Source organism: Gadus morhua, chromosome 8 (genome assembly GCF_902167405.1).
Source record: "Gadus morhua chromosome 8, gadMor3.0, whole genome shotgun sequence".
Lineage (NCBI taxonomy): Eukaryota > Metazoa > Chordata > Actinopteri > Gadiformes > Gadidae > Gadus > Gadus morhua.
This window is the reverse complement of record NC_044055.1, coordinates 1,686,074-1,699,913: the sequence shown is the minus strand read 5'-3', so window position 1 is coordinate 1,699,913 and position 13,840 is coordinate 1,686,074. Positions and strand designations below refer to the sequence as shown.

Genomic DNA, 13,840 nt, shown 5'->3' with positions numbered 1-13,840 from the left:
ACTGTCATTTACTGTTACAAATTAGCGAGATAACAGCTCTTTTATTACATGTAGCGCAGCAAAATTGTAGACGTAGGCCTAATAGTGATCAACGAAATATGTTTGTTGAAAGGCTTAATCCGTAATCCGACTCCGTAACTACGGAGACCCCTCGAGCATTCAAAGTTCTCCGTTGGGATGTCGGATACGCAATGCAATTCACCGCCCGATCGATCTTATATGTTCACTACAAACCAAAATAGTGTTGTAAATAAACTTCCAAAGCTTTTCAAAACTTATTTGGTGTTTTATTGGTCCTTAATGTGTAAAGTAAATAAGGTGCAAAGTCAAACCGGAGAAGTGATTCCGGAAATGATTTAGTTAGAGGACCAATCACAGCGCTTGCCGTCTCCGTTGCGTCGACGGATAGTTATAACATATTGGATGCGCACGTTAGCTTCATCTGTTGCTAGGTAACCGACATAAAAGCCTAATGTCGATGCTCGCCAACCTAGGATATCTTAACCTGAGATAAAATAGGATTCCTAAATTAAGATTGGATATGTTTCTGTGATACCAAATTGAGAAAAATCCTATCTAACACTTCTCCTATCTTAATTTAGGACTTAAAATAGGAAGTTTCTGTTATACGGCCCCTGCCAAAATGTAGTTATTTGGGAAACATGTTTATTTTTGTATCTTAAATGTCAATACCAGCTTACATAATAATAAGAACTAGAAAATGCAGTTTCTCTAGAAAATGTGGTGAGTGCTGTAATAAAAAGTAAGGGTGTAAAATATTTTTTAATAATGCCAGATAGATTCAAAAAAATAAAAAACAAGTGAAGGGATTGGAACAAAAGTTCAAAAGTCTAAATGGAGTAAACAATGTAAGCATGCACACTATTTAAGAAAATGTAAATGTTTGGAAACAAATAAACTGACTGAAGCTGAATGAAAAGCGCAAAGAATTCGCAAAAAATGCAGAAATGTAAAATTAATTGAACTGAAGATTCTGATAGGTCAAATGTATTGTGTGTGTGTGTGTGTGTGTGTGTGTGTGTGTGTGTGTGTGTGTGTGCGCGTGTGTATGTGTGTGTGTGCGCGTGTGTATGTGTGTGTGTGTGTGTGTGTGTGTGTGTGTGTGTGTGTGTGTGTGTGTGTGTGTGTGTGTCAGCTGCCAGAAAGTGATTTTAGCCGCGGGAGCGCGCACAGCCTGTTAAAGCTAGGCTATATCGCCTCGAAACTTGTGTACGGCAGCAAATTCTGATCAGTCATACTAGTCAATAGCACTACAGGACTATTGTCCGCTGTATTAACACAGATATGTTTTTTAAGGTGACAAGACATCGACGTTGTACGGGGATCGACGTCTGATCAGTCATACGAGTCCATAGCACTACAGGACTATTGTCCGTGAGTCAATTATCGTCTTTATGTTTTTAAACCAGGGTTTGCTTTTGTTGCATATTCTCGAAGAAAGTTGTCCAATCCCGGGTTGCTTTACTTTAACTCACTTTATTTATTATAAAGTCGTCGGCATGTTTCGGCATGGTAAGTGAAGCTATACGGAGGGAATTCTAGGAATTGGTAGAACACGTGTGAGAGATAATAACTCTGGCTACTATGGGCCACGGGCAGAGGCCCGTGACCCTTCGCGGGTGTTGCTGAAAATCTCTGTCCCCTTCTGGTAGTGTGCACAGGTAAGGGACCGTCAAGTGGGCGTGGCCTAGTGGGCGTGGTGGCTTCGGCTTCTTCAGGTGATGCCTTCTGTGGTGGAGCCGCCTTCAATAAGGTCTTGCTCCCCTAGTGTCTATGTATAGTATTTACGGCTTATATGTTTGGCCCTGCTTCATTGGGTCTATGTGTGGGTAGCTTAGATTCTTAAAATACGTAACACTTTTTTGTATTTTAGAAGTGGTATGCCCACTGTGCTTGGCCAACAATAGGCCAATGATTTTGTTGCGAAGCAATATCCATGCTGTTGCATGTCCATTCCAGTAGATGGCACTGAAAATTCAAAAGCTTAAAAAAGATCTGGGGCGTTTTAAGTGAGATTCGGGGCTTCAGTCCCCTAAATCTATGGCATTTTTTCCTATCCAATGAATAATATCCCATTCTTCTGAAAGCATGTGATGAAAACATGCTTGTTTTCGAGGCATATTTTGGACGGGGAACAGGACCCATCTGGTTGGACGATGTCAACTTTGGAGGAAATGAACCTTCAATGACCGACTGTGAACATCAAGGGTTTGGTTCTCAGAACTGCAACCATGTTCAAGATGCTGGCATCATTTGTGATGGTAAACCTGCATACATTGTGTGTCTTTGTGTGTGTGTGCGTGCATGTGCGTGTGCGTGTGCGTGTGCGTGTGTGTGTGTCCGCAGCCCAACTGTCTACACACCACCTGGGCCGATGCCCAGGTGGTGTGTAGACAGTTGGGCTGTGGGAGGGTGCTGTCTGCACCACTTGGGGCCACTTTTGGACCTGGACAAGGGCCTAAATGGTTGGATTATGTATACTGCCATGGCCTCGAATCTGAGCTCACACAGTGTCACCACAGAGGACTAGGGACCCACGACTGTGGTCACCAGCAGGACGCTGGAGTTGTCTGTGAAGGTAATACATTTAACATGTGGCTGGCTACACATTATCTGCTTTGTCTTCTGTTAAAATAACTACACTAAATAATGACACTTAATCTATGGGTTATTTTCCTATCCAATGAATAATATCCCCTTCTTCCGAAAGCATGTGATGAAAACTTGCTTACTTTGTTTGTTATTTGAGGTTGTCTTCATTCAATGAATTCTTCAATCAACCCGTAGTCAAATGTTTTCCTTTTGTCGTAGCTGCCTCTCCAGTGAGACTGGTCAACGGTCTCTCCAACAACCCCTGTTCAGGCAGGGTGGAGGTCTTCCTCCAAGGCCAGTGGGGCACAGTTTGTGATGTTGACTGGGACCTGAATGATGCCCAGGTGGTTTGTTCACAGCTGGGCTGTGGCAGTGCCATCAGCCACCAACGAGGCATATTTTGGGCCGGGAACAGGACCCATCTGGTTGGACGATGTCAACTGTGGAGGAAATGAAACGTCAATAACCGACTGTGAACATCAAGGGTTTGGTTCTCAGGACTGCAATCACGTTGAAGACGCTGGCATCATCTGTGATGGTGATGGTATCACTGGAAAAGGTGGTCGCTGGGTTTGCCGATGCATGGGCTGTCTGTACTTATCAACTGTTATGTTTGTTATTTGAAGTTGTGTCCATGCTATGACTTCTTCAATCAACTCATTCATCATTTTTTTCTCTTTTCATAGCTGTCCCTCCAGTGAGACTGGTCAGTGGTACCTCCAACAACCCCTGTTCAGGCAGGGTGGAGATCCTCCTCTATGGCCAGTGGGCCACAGTTTGTGATCATGACTGGGACCTGCTCGATGCCCATGTGGTGTGTAGGCAGTTGGGCTGTGGGAGGGTGCTGGCTGCAACACATGGGGCCAGATTTGGACCTGGACAAGGGCCTATAGGGTTGGATTATGTAAACTGCACTGGTCACGAATCTGAGCTCACACAGTGTGGCCACAGAGGACTGTGGACCCACAACTGTGGTCACCAGGAGGACGCTGGTGTTGTCTGTGAAGGTAATACATTTAACATGTGGCTACACATTATCTGCTTTGTCTTCTGCTAAAATAACATGACACTAAATCTATGGCTTATTTTCCCATCCAATGAATAATATCTCATTCTTTAGAAAGATTAAGATGAAAACATGCTGATTTAGTTTGTTATTTGAGGTTGTCTTCATTCAATGAATTCTTCAATCAACCAGTAGTCAAATGTTTTCCTTTTGTCGTAGCTGCCTCTCCAGTGAGACTGGTCAACGGTCTCTCCAACACAATTTTTGGTTCCTAAAAGTCACTTCGTCGTTCTGGTCAGTGTTTCTCATGCTGCATGAACTTGCTCTCTCATGGTTTGTATGTTATGAACGAGAAAAAGTAAGGCAGGCTAGTTCTCTAACCACATTGGTTTGCTTGTGCTGAAACAGGAAGTAACTGTGAGTCAGTGCACCAGCAACCGCTGAACCCTAACATTGTTTCTTCATATTGTTTATCTTATTTTTCAATTTTCATATTGACAGCTAATGAAGATTTCACGTATTTATTTAACAATGTCCTGCAATGTACTGGATAAATTCATACAACAGCTGACTGCATAGGATGAGAGAGACTGTACTCTTATGCACAGGGGCGTAGCCAGGATCTTAGGGCCCCATGAAAGGTTATCTGTATGGGCCCCTATGGTGCGCCACATTTTTGTCCACCATTATATATTAATTCTAAATTTATTAAAATAGTTCATGTATTGATGAATAATATAACTCTACAATGTCAGAGCCCTTTCTAGAGTACTTCCCTCACCTTTAACCCTTTTGCCTCGCTGCTGGATATACAAGTGTATAATAACTTACATAATGTGCTTCATGTGTTGTTATAGATATGAAGGAGGATTGTTGAATGCATAATTACATTTTAATGTGATGTACTACAATTATTGAATGTTTCCTAGGTTGTATGATTCTAGATACATGCACATTTGTGAATTGTAGTTGCATAATGAACATCGTAGTTGCAGATCCATCTATATATATATATCAAATCTATCAGTTCTATATATATACAGATCTCGATCCACACATGACTCTTGCATTCATAGTCTATGTTTTGCTGCAAAGTTTTCACATTTTCCCCGGTGCAGGCAATTGTCGACCCGACGTATGAAACATTGAGGTCATGCCTACCTCATTATTGGTTCAGGCAGGATCACGCAGTTTGCATACGAGGACTTTACATTTGGTTTTGAATATAGCTTACACTACCTCCGGAGGTGGTATGAAAACTGATGTCTACATGGAACCAGTCACCTTCACGGAAAATCTGATCCAAGTGTAAACCTTTTTTTTTTTACTTTGTTGACATGCAACTTTCTCTTTGGTTAGGTCTAGGAAGTGAAGCGCTTCCTGGCCCAACCAGGGTAAATCAATCTGCCCCCCCTAATAATCCTCCTGTATAATTGGCTGACTCGTTAATTCCCTCACTCTCCATCTCAAGCTGGTGTGTGGTGAGCGTTCTGGCGCAGATTGGCTGCCATGCATCACCCACTTGGGTGCTACACACTGGTGGTGGTGAGTTAGGTCCCCCCCTTCACTGTAAGCGTTTTTGGGTCAGTGAAAAGCGCTATATAAATATAATGAATTATTATTATTATTAAGGTAGCTTTGGTTTAGCTTACCGTGCACATTGTTTGCTGCAATACCACAGCATTTCACTTTAGACTCACACTTTGAGACGGTTCCTGGTCGCTTGATAGAGCCACAGCCAAAGAACCCACGGCTTACCTCTGCCAGCCATTCGAGGTACCTTAAATCATCACTGTTAAATCGTCACTGAATCATCAAGCTAACACAACCAAAATGAATAGACTGTATCTTCACAACCTCAAGGGCTTAAATAAATGAAAACACCAGTGAGATTGTTTTAAAAGGGAAATATTCAATGTGGATGGGTGTGTCTGAATTAGGCTGGAACACAACATAAATGGAAGCCTCAATTTCCGCCGAAATTAAAAGTCCCATTTTAGAGCGAATTCCACCTATTCAGGGGTGTAGCCAGGATTTTATTACTGTGGTGGCCAGCTCAGGCCAGTCTTATATTTGGGGTGGCACTTGATTGGCAACGACAATACAAAAAAGTTGACTTTTTGGGGAGATGTGAAGTCACCTTATTATTTGATAACTAATAAGGTGAGAAATCTGTATCTTAGATGCATCATATGCTTGCTTTATTACAAATTAATGTGTTAAAGAGCTGGCGGGGGATCCCTGATGCTGCCATGCTGATCGTCACGTCGTGTAGCTTCAGTGCTGGTGGAAATGCTCTAGAAAGGGCGCTCGCATCTTATCCATCAAATGTGTAACGGCCAACCTGGTCTCACAGCAATCCGTGAAATGACCACGGACGCCTAACTCAAAATCCGTGGAATCCTCACAGAAACACTCCAATTTCCGTGATATGGCCACGGATTTTGCTCCAATGCAAGTTGATGACACTCATATTCTGTGGCACACACACACAGATCCCCGTCTCAACGACCGAGTCAACCTGGTCTCACAGGGATCCGTGAAATGACCTTAGCCTATATGAATGAAATTCATATTGACGGTATGGCACTATATCCCTGTTCTCGCCCATGCACCCATCTTGAATTGAATAGACCATTTTCGTTGCTTCGAGGAGGTCTGGTGGTCTCCATATATAATAAATAAATTAATTAATTAATATACATCTATATATAACGAAAAAAATAAATATCTATAAATATGTATGTGTATTTATATCATTTATTAATAATCATTAACTTGCATTGGAGCAAATTCCGTTGGCATATCACGGACAATTTAAGTGATTCCGTGAGGCAACCACGGATTATGAGTTAAGCGCCCGTGGTCGACTCGTTGGTTGATACAGGGATCTGTGTGTGGGCCACGGAATATGAGTGGCCCACACACAAATTTATTTGAGGGGGGGCTGTACGTTTGCATTCCGAACCCCTGTAGGGGGTCTGGGGGCATCCTCCCCCACAAGATTTTTTTGTGATTTTCACAAACAAACGAAGCATTCTGGTGCATTCTGACAAAATAGTAAGGCAAAAACAGAACATTTACTTACAGAGACGAATGGGGCCAGGGAACTAAGTTTTAAGTTAATTTTTTGCCTTGTAGAAATCAGCAACATTAAGAGTGCAGATACATCAACAATAACAATAACATTCTCTCTCTCTCTGTGTGTGAGTGAGAGAGAGAGAGATAGAGATAATGGGTGAGTGTGTTATGGCCAAGTAACTGTGTAATTGTGTTGGCAAACGTCACTCATAAATATATCTACAGTCTGCATTAGTATGCATTTAGACAAATACAATGAAATATGAATTCCACAAAATTCATGTAAATGTGCAAACTTTTGTGTGTGGTTGTTGAAGACACACTTAAGGCATGATACTATGGCGACACATTAGTGTTAGGGCTGGGATAAACGATTATTTTTTAAACAATTAATCTAGGGATTATTTTTATTTTTATTATTTTTTCGATCCATCGATTCATCTAACGATTCATTTTTTCAGTCCGATTCGATTTCGATTCGATTCGATTCTCGATTATCTCCCCATTAATTGACTAATAGCAATTTATACATGTTGATTTACATATCTGAATGAAAAAAATATGAATTCCTTAACATTTCAATACATGTTTATTGCCTTTAAATTTCAAAATAAAAGTGCAAAGTAATGCATTCTTAGAATTCTACGGTGCTCGGTCATCTGCAGCTGCTACCAGGTGGCGCCTCTTCAGGTGCTGGTGAATTGCCGTGGTGCTAGAATGGAAAGTCATCTCCATTTTGCAGATGACACTTTGCACTTATGAAAGTCTGAGGAGCCAATCGCGTTGCAACTACGCTCCGGCGCCGCCCATCTTTTTTTTTTTTTTAATCAACGCGCATTTTTCGCGTTGACGTAATTTATGCGTCGACGTCATCGATTACGTCGACGCGTCGTCCCAGCCCTAATTAGTGCCATAAAGCACTCATGTGATAAAACATGCATTCGGGCGTATTATATCATATCACATGCGTAGATATTAATTGCAAGCGCGCAAATTATCTTTGCGCGCGCACTCAGAGCGCTGCTCCCCGAGCGAGGAAAACAGAGAGCATTGCTCCTCGAGAGCATTACCTCGTTGCAAGCGAGAGCGGGAAATAACTTCGGTCGCACAAAACAGCCTCAGCCTCTCGCGAATGATGTTCTGCTCTCGCGAGCAAATTTAGTTTTGGCACTATGGGGAGGGAACCAAGGCAGGGCGGGCTTTCCTATGATTGGCCGTTTCTGAAGCGCGATATTTGATTGACAGCCCTCCTCAGCCCTCCTCTCATTCAATTCTGAATTGTACAGTAAATGGCTGAAACGATAATTACGTATTGTAACTCTAGATTCTATGAGTATAGGCACAGCCTTTTAAGGCTATCGCTATTGGGTTATCCCTAGGCGTGAGCCGTAGCACTGAAAAAATTTTAATCCCCGCCCACCAACAGCGTGGGCCTCAATTAAGTCCGCGTGCGGCGTGCCTCAACGACATCCGCATTTCGCAGATATAGTCGGGCGCCGGCGGACGTTCTTCTCCCAATAAACAGCTTTTCTTCAGCTATTTAAAGGACAATGAGGCCGACACTTAAAAGGCTGCGCCTATACTCAAACAATTTATTGAATATATATTTGTGAGAGGTCATTCCTTCTCCTGAGTTTGCTTCCTATTTATGTCTAGGGTAAACCCCTACTGTCCACAAGCATCACCCCCCCCTCCCCATATGGATTTGGAGAGTTGTTGCCACGTCCCAGTGGTGGAGGTATCATATATATGAAAGAGGGCATTCAATTATACTACAATGATCAATTAGGAGGCCGAAGCCCTAAAGGAAGTGATGCAATAGGTGACTGGGTCGACAACATTTAAGTAAGCTGTACTTTGAGGTCTCTTATATATCAAAGGGGGTCTCAAAGGATGCATACGCTTCAACCTGTGGCTCCAGCCCTACAGGAAATGACTCAGCAAGTGCTCCATCTCGTTGCACCTGCACCCAGCGGCTCGCTTGCAAGATTTTGGCCTGAAGTTCTTCCCAGACCTACACCCTAGCCATCCAACACGCATATCTGAGAATCAGGCTTCTCTTTAATAATGACAAAAAGTTACGAGAGAAACACACATTAACTTTTTGTTATCTCATAAGCGGCGTGGTGCCGGCTCCTTTTGACCTTTTGACCCCAGACTTCAAAAACGTGGCCACAGGCCAGCTGTGTCTACACACCTTAAGCCACAAATGTACACCTCCATCCCACAAAAAATGGGGACTAGAAACTAACCTCTGTCTTATGTACATTTACTGTACTGTTGGACGTCACGCCCCTTTTCCGGCCTTTTCGAGATAGCTAGGGAGGCTAAAATGTTTACACACATTTCCCGGGGCCCCGAGAACGACATATCCGAGATTTGGAGTTCTAGCCCTTAGAGAAAAAAAGTTTTCCCAAATGGACTGTCATTTGGACAAAGCCCCTCAGAAGTGTTACCTGCAAGACCTAATGGTTCAGAATGTGGTGGAAAAACAGTTTTTGAGATAGGAACGTCCTACCGCCCTGAAATTTGAATACCTTATTCTAAGGCCCAACTGGGACCCCCGCACCGAAACTTGGCCCAGTCGGACCCCGAGTGCAGGAAGGGGGGGCCTGGACTTTCATAATCCTCGCTCAGTGACTGTAAAGGATGTTTGGTCGGATGTTATGACGAAGAATCATAATGTGAATGGGAATATTCTATAAATGTCTTGATATCATCTTTCGTCTCAACACTTCTTTAGCAGCGAAATGCATTGTGTGTGTGTGTGTGTGTGTGCATGTGTGCGTGTGTGTGTGTGTGTGTTAGCGTGCGTGTGTGCGTGCGTGTGTGTGTGTATGTGTGCTTAGCACGCTATTTTATGTTGAAATGCGACGTAATCCAGTGTTCACGAAAACTTACACTGTCAACGTATGCTTTTGGCGACTGGGTTGGCTCTCAGATAAACGTGTTTCTAACAAGATGATATTGTAGCAGCGTCACAGGGTTTGGGAGGAAGGGGCGGGCCTTCTGAGAGGGGGTTCCGGGGGTTTCCTTCCGGGCGGGAGTTTTGGTTGTTGTAGTTTTCCGGTGGAGCTGTGCCTGCCTGTCCGATTGTGGAATCCAATAAACCTGCTATCAAGCTTACTTCGCTCAATACCTCGCCTGTGGTTATCACAATATCATTAAAAGTTACATAAAGTAACGGTTTAATAACACAAACGCAGGAAACACGTGAGCTGCTAGTTTAGCGAAAGCAGCGTCCCTAGCAACCTGACGTCGTTGAAACATGCGAGCGAGCCGATCAAATCTTCCTGAATAAAACTAAAGATCACACACAATCACTGACTGAAGATTATGCAAGTAAAAAGTGTATTTCTCGCTAGAAATGTTATTAGAAACACGTTTAACGGTGAATCGATCCTAAAATATTGCATTTCCCATTCAGATAATAAAGATTAATAAAGATCATACACATTCACTGACTGAAGATTATGCAAGGAAAATGTACATTTCTCGCTAGAAATGTCATTAGAAACACGTTTAATGGTATATCTGTCCTAAAATATTGCATTTCCCATTCAGATAATTACGATGGCTCATTGCATTCACTCAATAATAAAAATTTCACCAGGTTATCTCATAATTATGAGATAATTATCTCATAATTATGAGATACTATCTCATAATTATGAGATAATTATCTCGTAATTATGAGATGATTATCTCGTAATTATGAGATACTATCTCGTAATTATGAGATAGTAGAGAGTAGTGACGCTTGCACAGAAGCATACGGCCGACATCTTTCTTTATTCTGGTTGGAAATAGTAACATAGTTACGCCATTAAATGCGTTTATGGAAACATTTTTAGCGAGAAATGTGCATTTTACTTTCATAATGTTCGCTCGGTGAATGTGAAGGATGTTTGGTTTGATAGTTATGACGAAGAGTGAACGCTCCGTTCACTTGCATGGACAGCGTCTCTGGTTGCTAAGCAACCTCAACGTCTTGGCGGACTATTTCTCTGCTGATCAACACTACGAATGCTGGAAACACACCAGACACACCATGTGAAGTTATTTAACCCGATTATTGTTATTTATATCCGAGATTATTTAATCTAACCCGATCCAAGCTCTATCATGCACCCAAACACGGCGGCGTTTGGGTTTCCTTCCTGGGACTCCTAAATCCAGCGCAGCCACAGGCGCGTAGCTGCGTACGTAGGACAATTTTTGACACAAAATGGTCAAGCAACATTTTAGCTGCGTGACATACGCACGTACATCTATATCACGAAAGCAACCCTCAGCAAGCCTGGGACTAGTGCAACTGCACGGTTGCCAGGTGAGACTGATGATGTCCAGCCCAAAAATGCTCAAAATCCACCTGGAAGCACCCAATCCCGCCCAATTTTAACTAAATTCTATTGCTTTCTATGGCCAGAAATCTGCAGAAAAACCCACCCAAATACCCTTTTTACCCATTTTTACCCGCAGACGGCCATCCTAAGCAGCTCAATTGGGTGGGAAACCGCCCAATCTGGCAACACTACTGATAGTATCTCATAATTACGAGATAATTATCTCATAATTATGAGATAATTATCTCATAATTATGAGATAACCTGGTGAAATTTTTATTATTGAGTGAATGCAATGAGCCATCGTAGATAATAACGATTAATATGGCTGCGTAACAATTTCACCAAATGCTAGGAGAACGTATCACTGTTGGTGCTATTCCCCCATTCATTTCGAATGGAGAAGGACGCGTGTTCAGGGTGACGCTTTGGTCAGGCAAAGCGTCACCCTGAACATGCCTTGCGATGTGGACAGCCTTGGCGTGATACCGGGTATGTAATGTAAGTATAATAAAGTGTATGGGCGTTGTCCTTATACCGGGTTGTATCCTTATATCCTTATAGCCTACTCATCAAATGAATAGATTTAGCAAAAAATGTGAGTTATTTTTTCCAACCGTTGATTTGAGTTTTGATCTTAAATCATTTACACCTGTATATGGCTAAAACCTATTGAAGCCCGTTTCCGCCACGTAAAAGAAAAAAAATGCAGGTTAAGTATCTTATTATTTTGAGATAGTATCTCGTTATTTTGACATAGTATCTCGTTATTTTGAGATAGTATCTCATTATTTTGAGATAGTATCTCATTATTTTGAGATACTATCTCATTATAATGAGATACTATCTCATTATAATGAGATAACTTCCCAACAGGACCAGACCAGTCATTGTAGCCTAATTGTAGCTTATCCATAGGTGCCACATATAGCCTATTATTACAGTAGATTAGCTGGAGATGATGAACTCGATTATTAAAGATTATTTCAGACGGAGGCATACAAATGCTGAAATTTTGGCTCGATTATCTATGGAGCACAACATAAACATTAGTTAAAGAACTCTAGAAAGAGTGCTTCATAGGAATCTGCTGTGGCGAAGACGCAATAAGGCGGACATCGGAGAAGTAGCCGATTTCATACATCGCCAATTACAGTCCTCTGGCCAACAACATGGCTACAGGTGGATGCAACAGAAGTGTTGGACGGCAGGGATCATCACGGACAGAGAGACCGTTCGTCTCTTGCTGCGTCAAATGGATGGTGGTGGCGTGGATCTCCGTGCACGGCACCGTCTGAGACGTAGAGTCTATGTCAGTCGTGGCCCGAATTATGTGTGGCACATAGATGGATATGACAAATTGAAGCCGTATGGGATATGCATCAGTGGTTGCATTGATGGGTTCTCGCCAAATATGATCTGGCTAAACACCCACTCAACTAACAGCGACCCACGTCTTATAGCGGGGTATTTCATTGATTCCGTGATGCAGCATGGTCGCCCATTGAAAGTGAGATTGGATCGCGGGACGGAGAACACACACATTGCCGCAATGCAAAGTTTAATTCACGGCAGTGAAAACGGCATTTCCCCAGACTGTGTCACTCTAGGTCGAAGCACGGGGAACCAACGTATTGAACGCTGGTGGTGTACGGCTGATTTCTATGAAGCACTCTTTCTAGAGTTCTTTTACTAATGTTTATGTTGTGCTCCATAGATAATCGAGCCAAAATTTCAGCATTTGTATACCTCCGTCTGAAATAATCTTTAATAATCGAGTTCATCATCTCCAGCTAATCTACTGTAATAATAGGCTATATGTAGCACCTATGGATAAGCTACAATTAGGCTACAATGACTGGTCTGGTCCTGTTGAGAAGTTATCTCATTATAATGAGATAGTATCTCATTATAATGAGATAGTATCTCAAAATAATGAGATACTATGTCAAAATAACGAGATACTATGTCAAAATAACGAGATATGTCAAAATAACGAGATACTATCTCAAAATAATGAGTTGTGACCTGCATTTTTTTTCTTTTACGTGGCGGAAACGGGCTTCCATAATTTTGAGATAGTATCTCGTTATTTTGAGATAGTATCTCATTATAATGAGATACTATCTCATTATTTTGAGATACTATCTCATTATAATGAGATACTATCTCATTATTTTGAGATAACTTCCCAACAGGACCAGACCAGTCATTGTAGCCTAATTGTAGCTTATCCATAGGTGCTACATATAGCCTATTATTACAGTAGATTAGCTGGAGATGATGAACTCGATTATTAAAGATTATTTCAGACGGAGGTATACAAATGCTGAAATTTTGGCTCGATTATCTATGGAGCACAACATAAACATTAGTAAAAGAACTCTAGAAAGAGTGCTTCATAGAAATCAGCCGTACACCACCAGCGTTCAATACGTTGGTTCCCCGTGCTTGGACCTAGAGTGACACAGTCTGGGGAAATGCCGTTTTCACTGCCGTGAATAAAACTTTGCATTGCGGCAATGTGTGTGTTCTCCGTCCCGCGATCCAATCTCACTTTCAATGGGCGACCATGCTGCATCACTGAATCAATGAAATACCCCGCTTAGCCCGCTATAAGACGTAGGTCGCTGTTAGTTGAGTCGGTGTTTAGCCAGATCATCTTTGGCGAGAACCCATCAATGCAACTGTCACGTTAAAATTGTACCGGGGGCGAAAATTGTACCGGCCTACGTCATCGTTTGTTTACAACCTGACAACCTGCCCGGCAACAGACGACGCGATGCAGAAAACA

General features: G+C 42.2%; 1 long non-coding RNA gene across 1 annotated transcript; it reads left to right on the top strand.

Annotated features, from left to right (window-relative positions):
* The first annotated feature begins 2,387 nt into the window (after positions 1-2,387).
* Positions 2,388-3,967, top strand: LOC115549605 (uncharacterized). The gene is made up of 3 exons (XR_003977793.1): positions 2,388-2,599; positions 2,833-3,620; positions 3,839-3,967. It is a non-coding gene; the product is annotated as an uncharacterized LOC115549605 (long non-coding RNA).
* Positions 3,968-13,840: the final 9,873 nt, after the last annotated feature.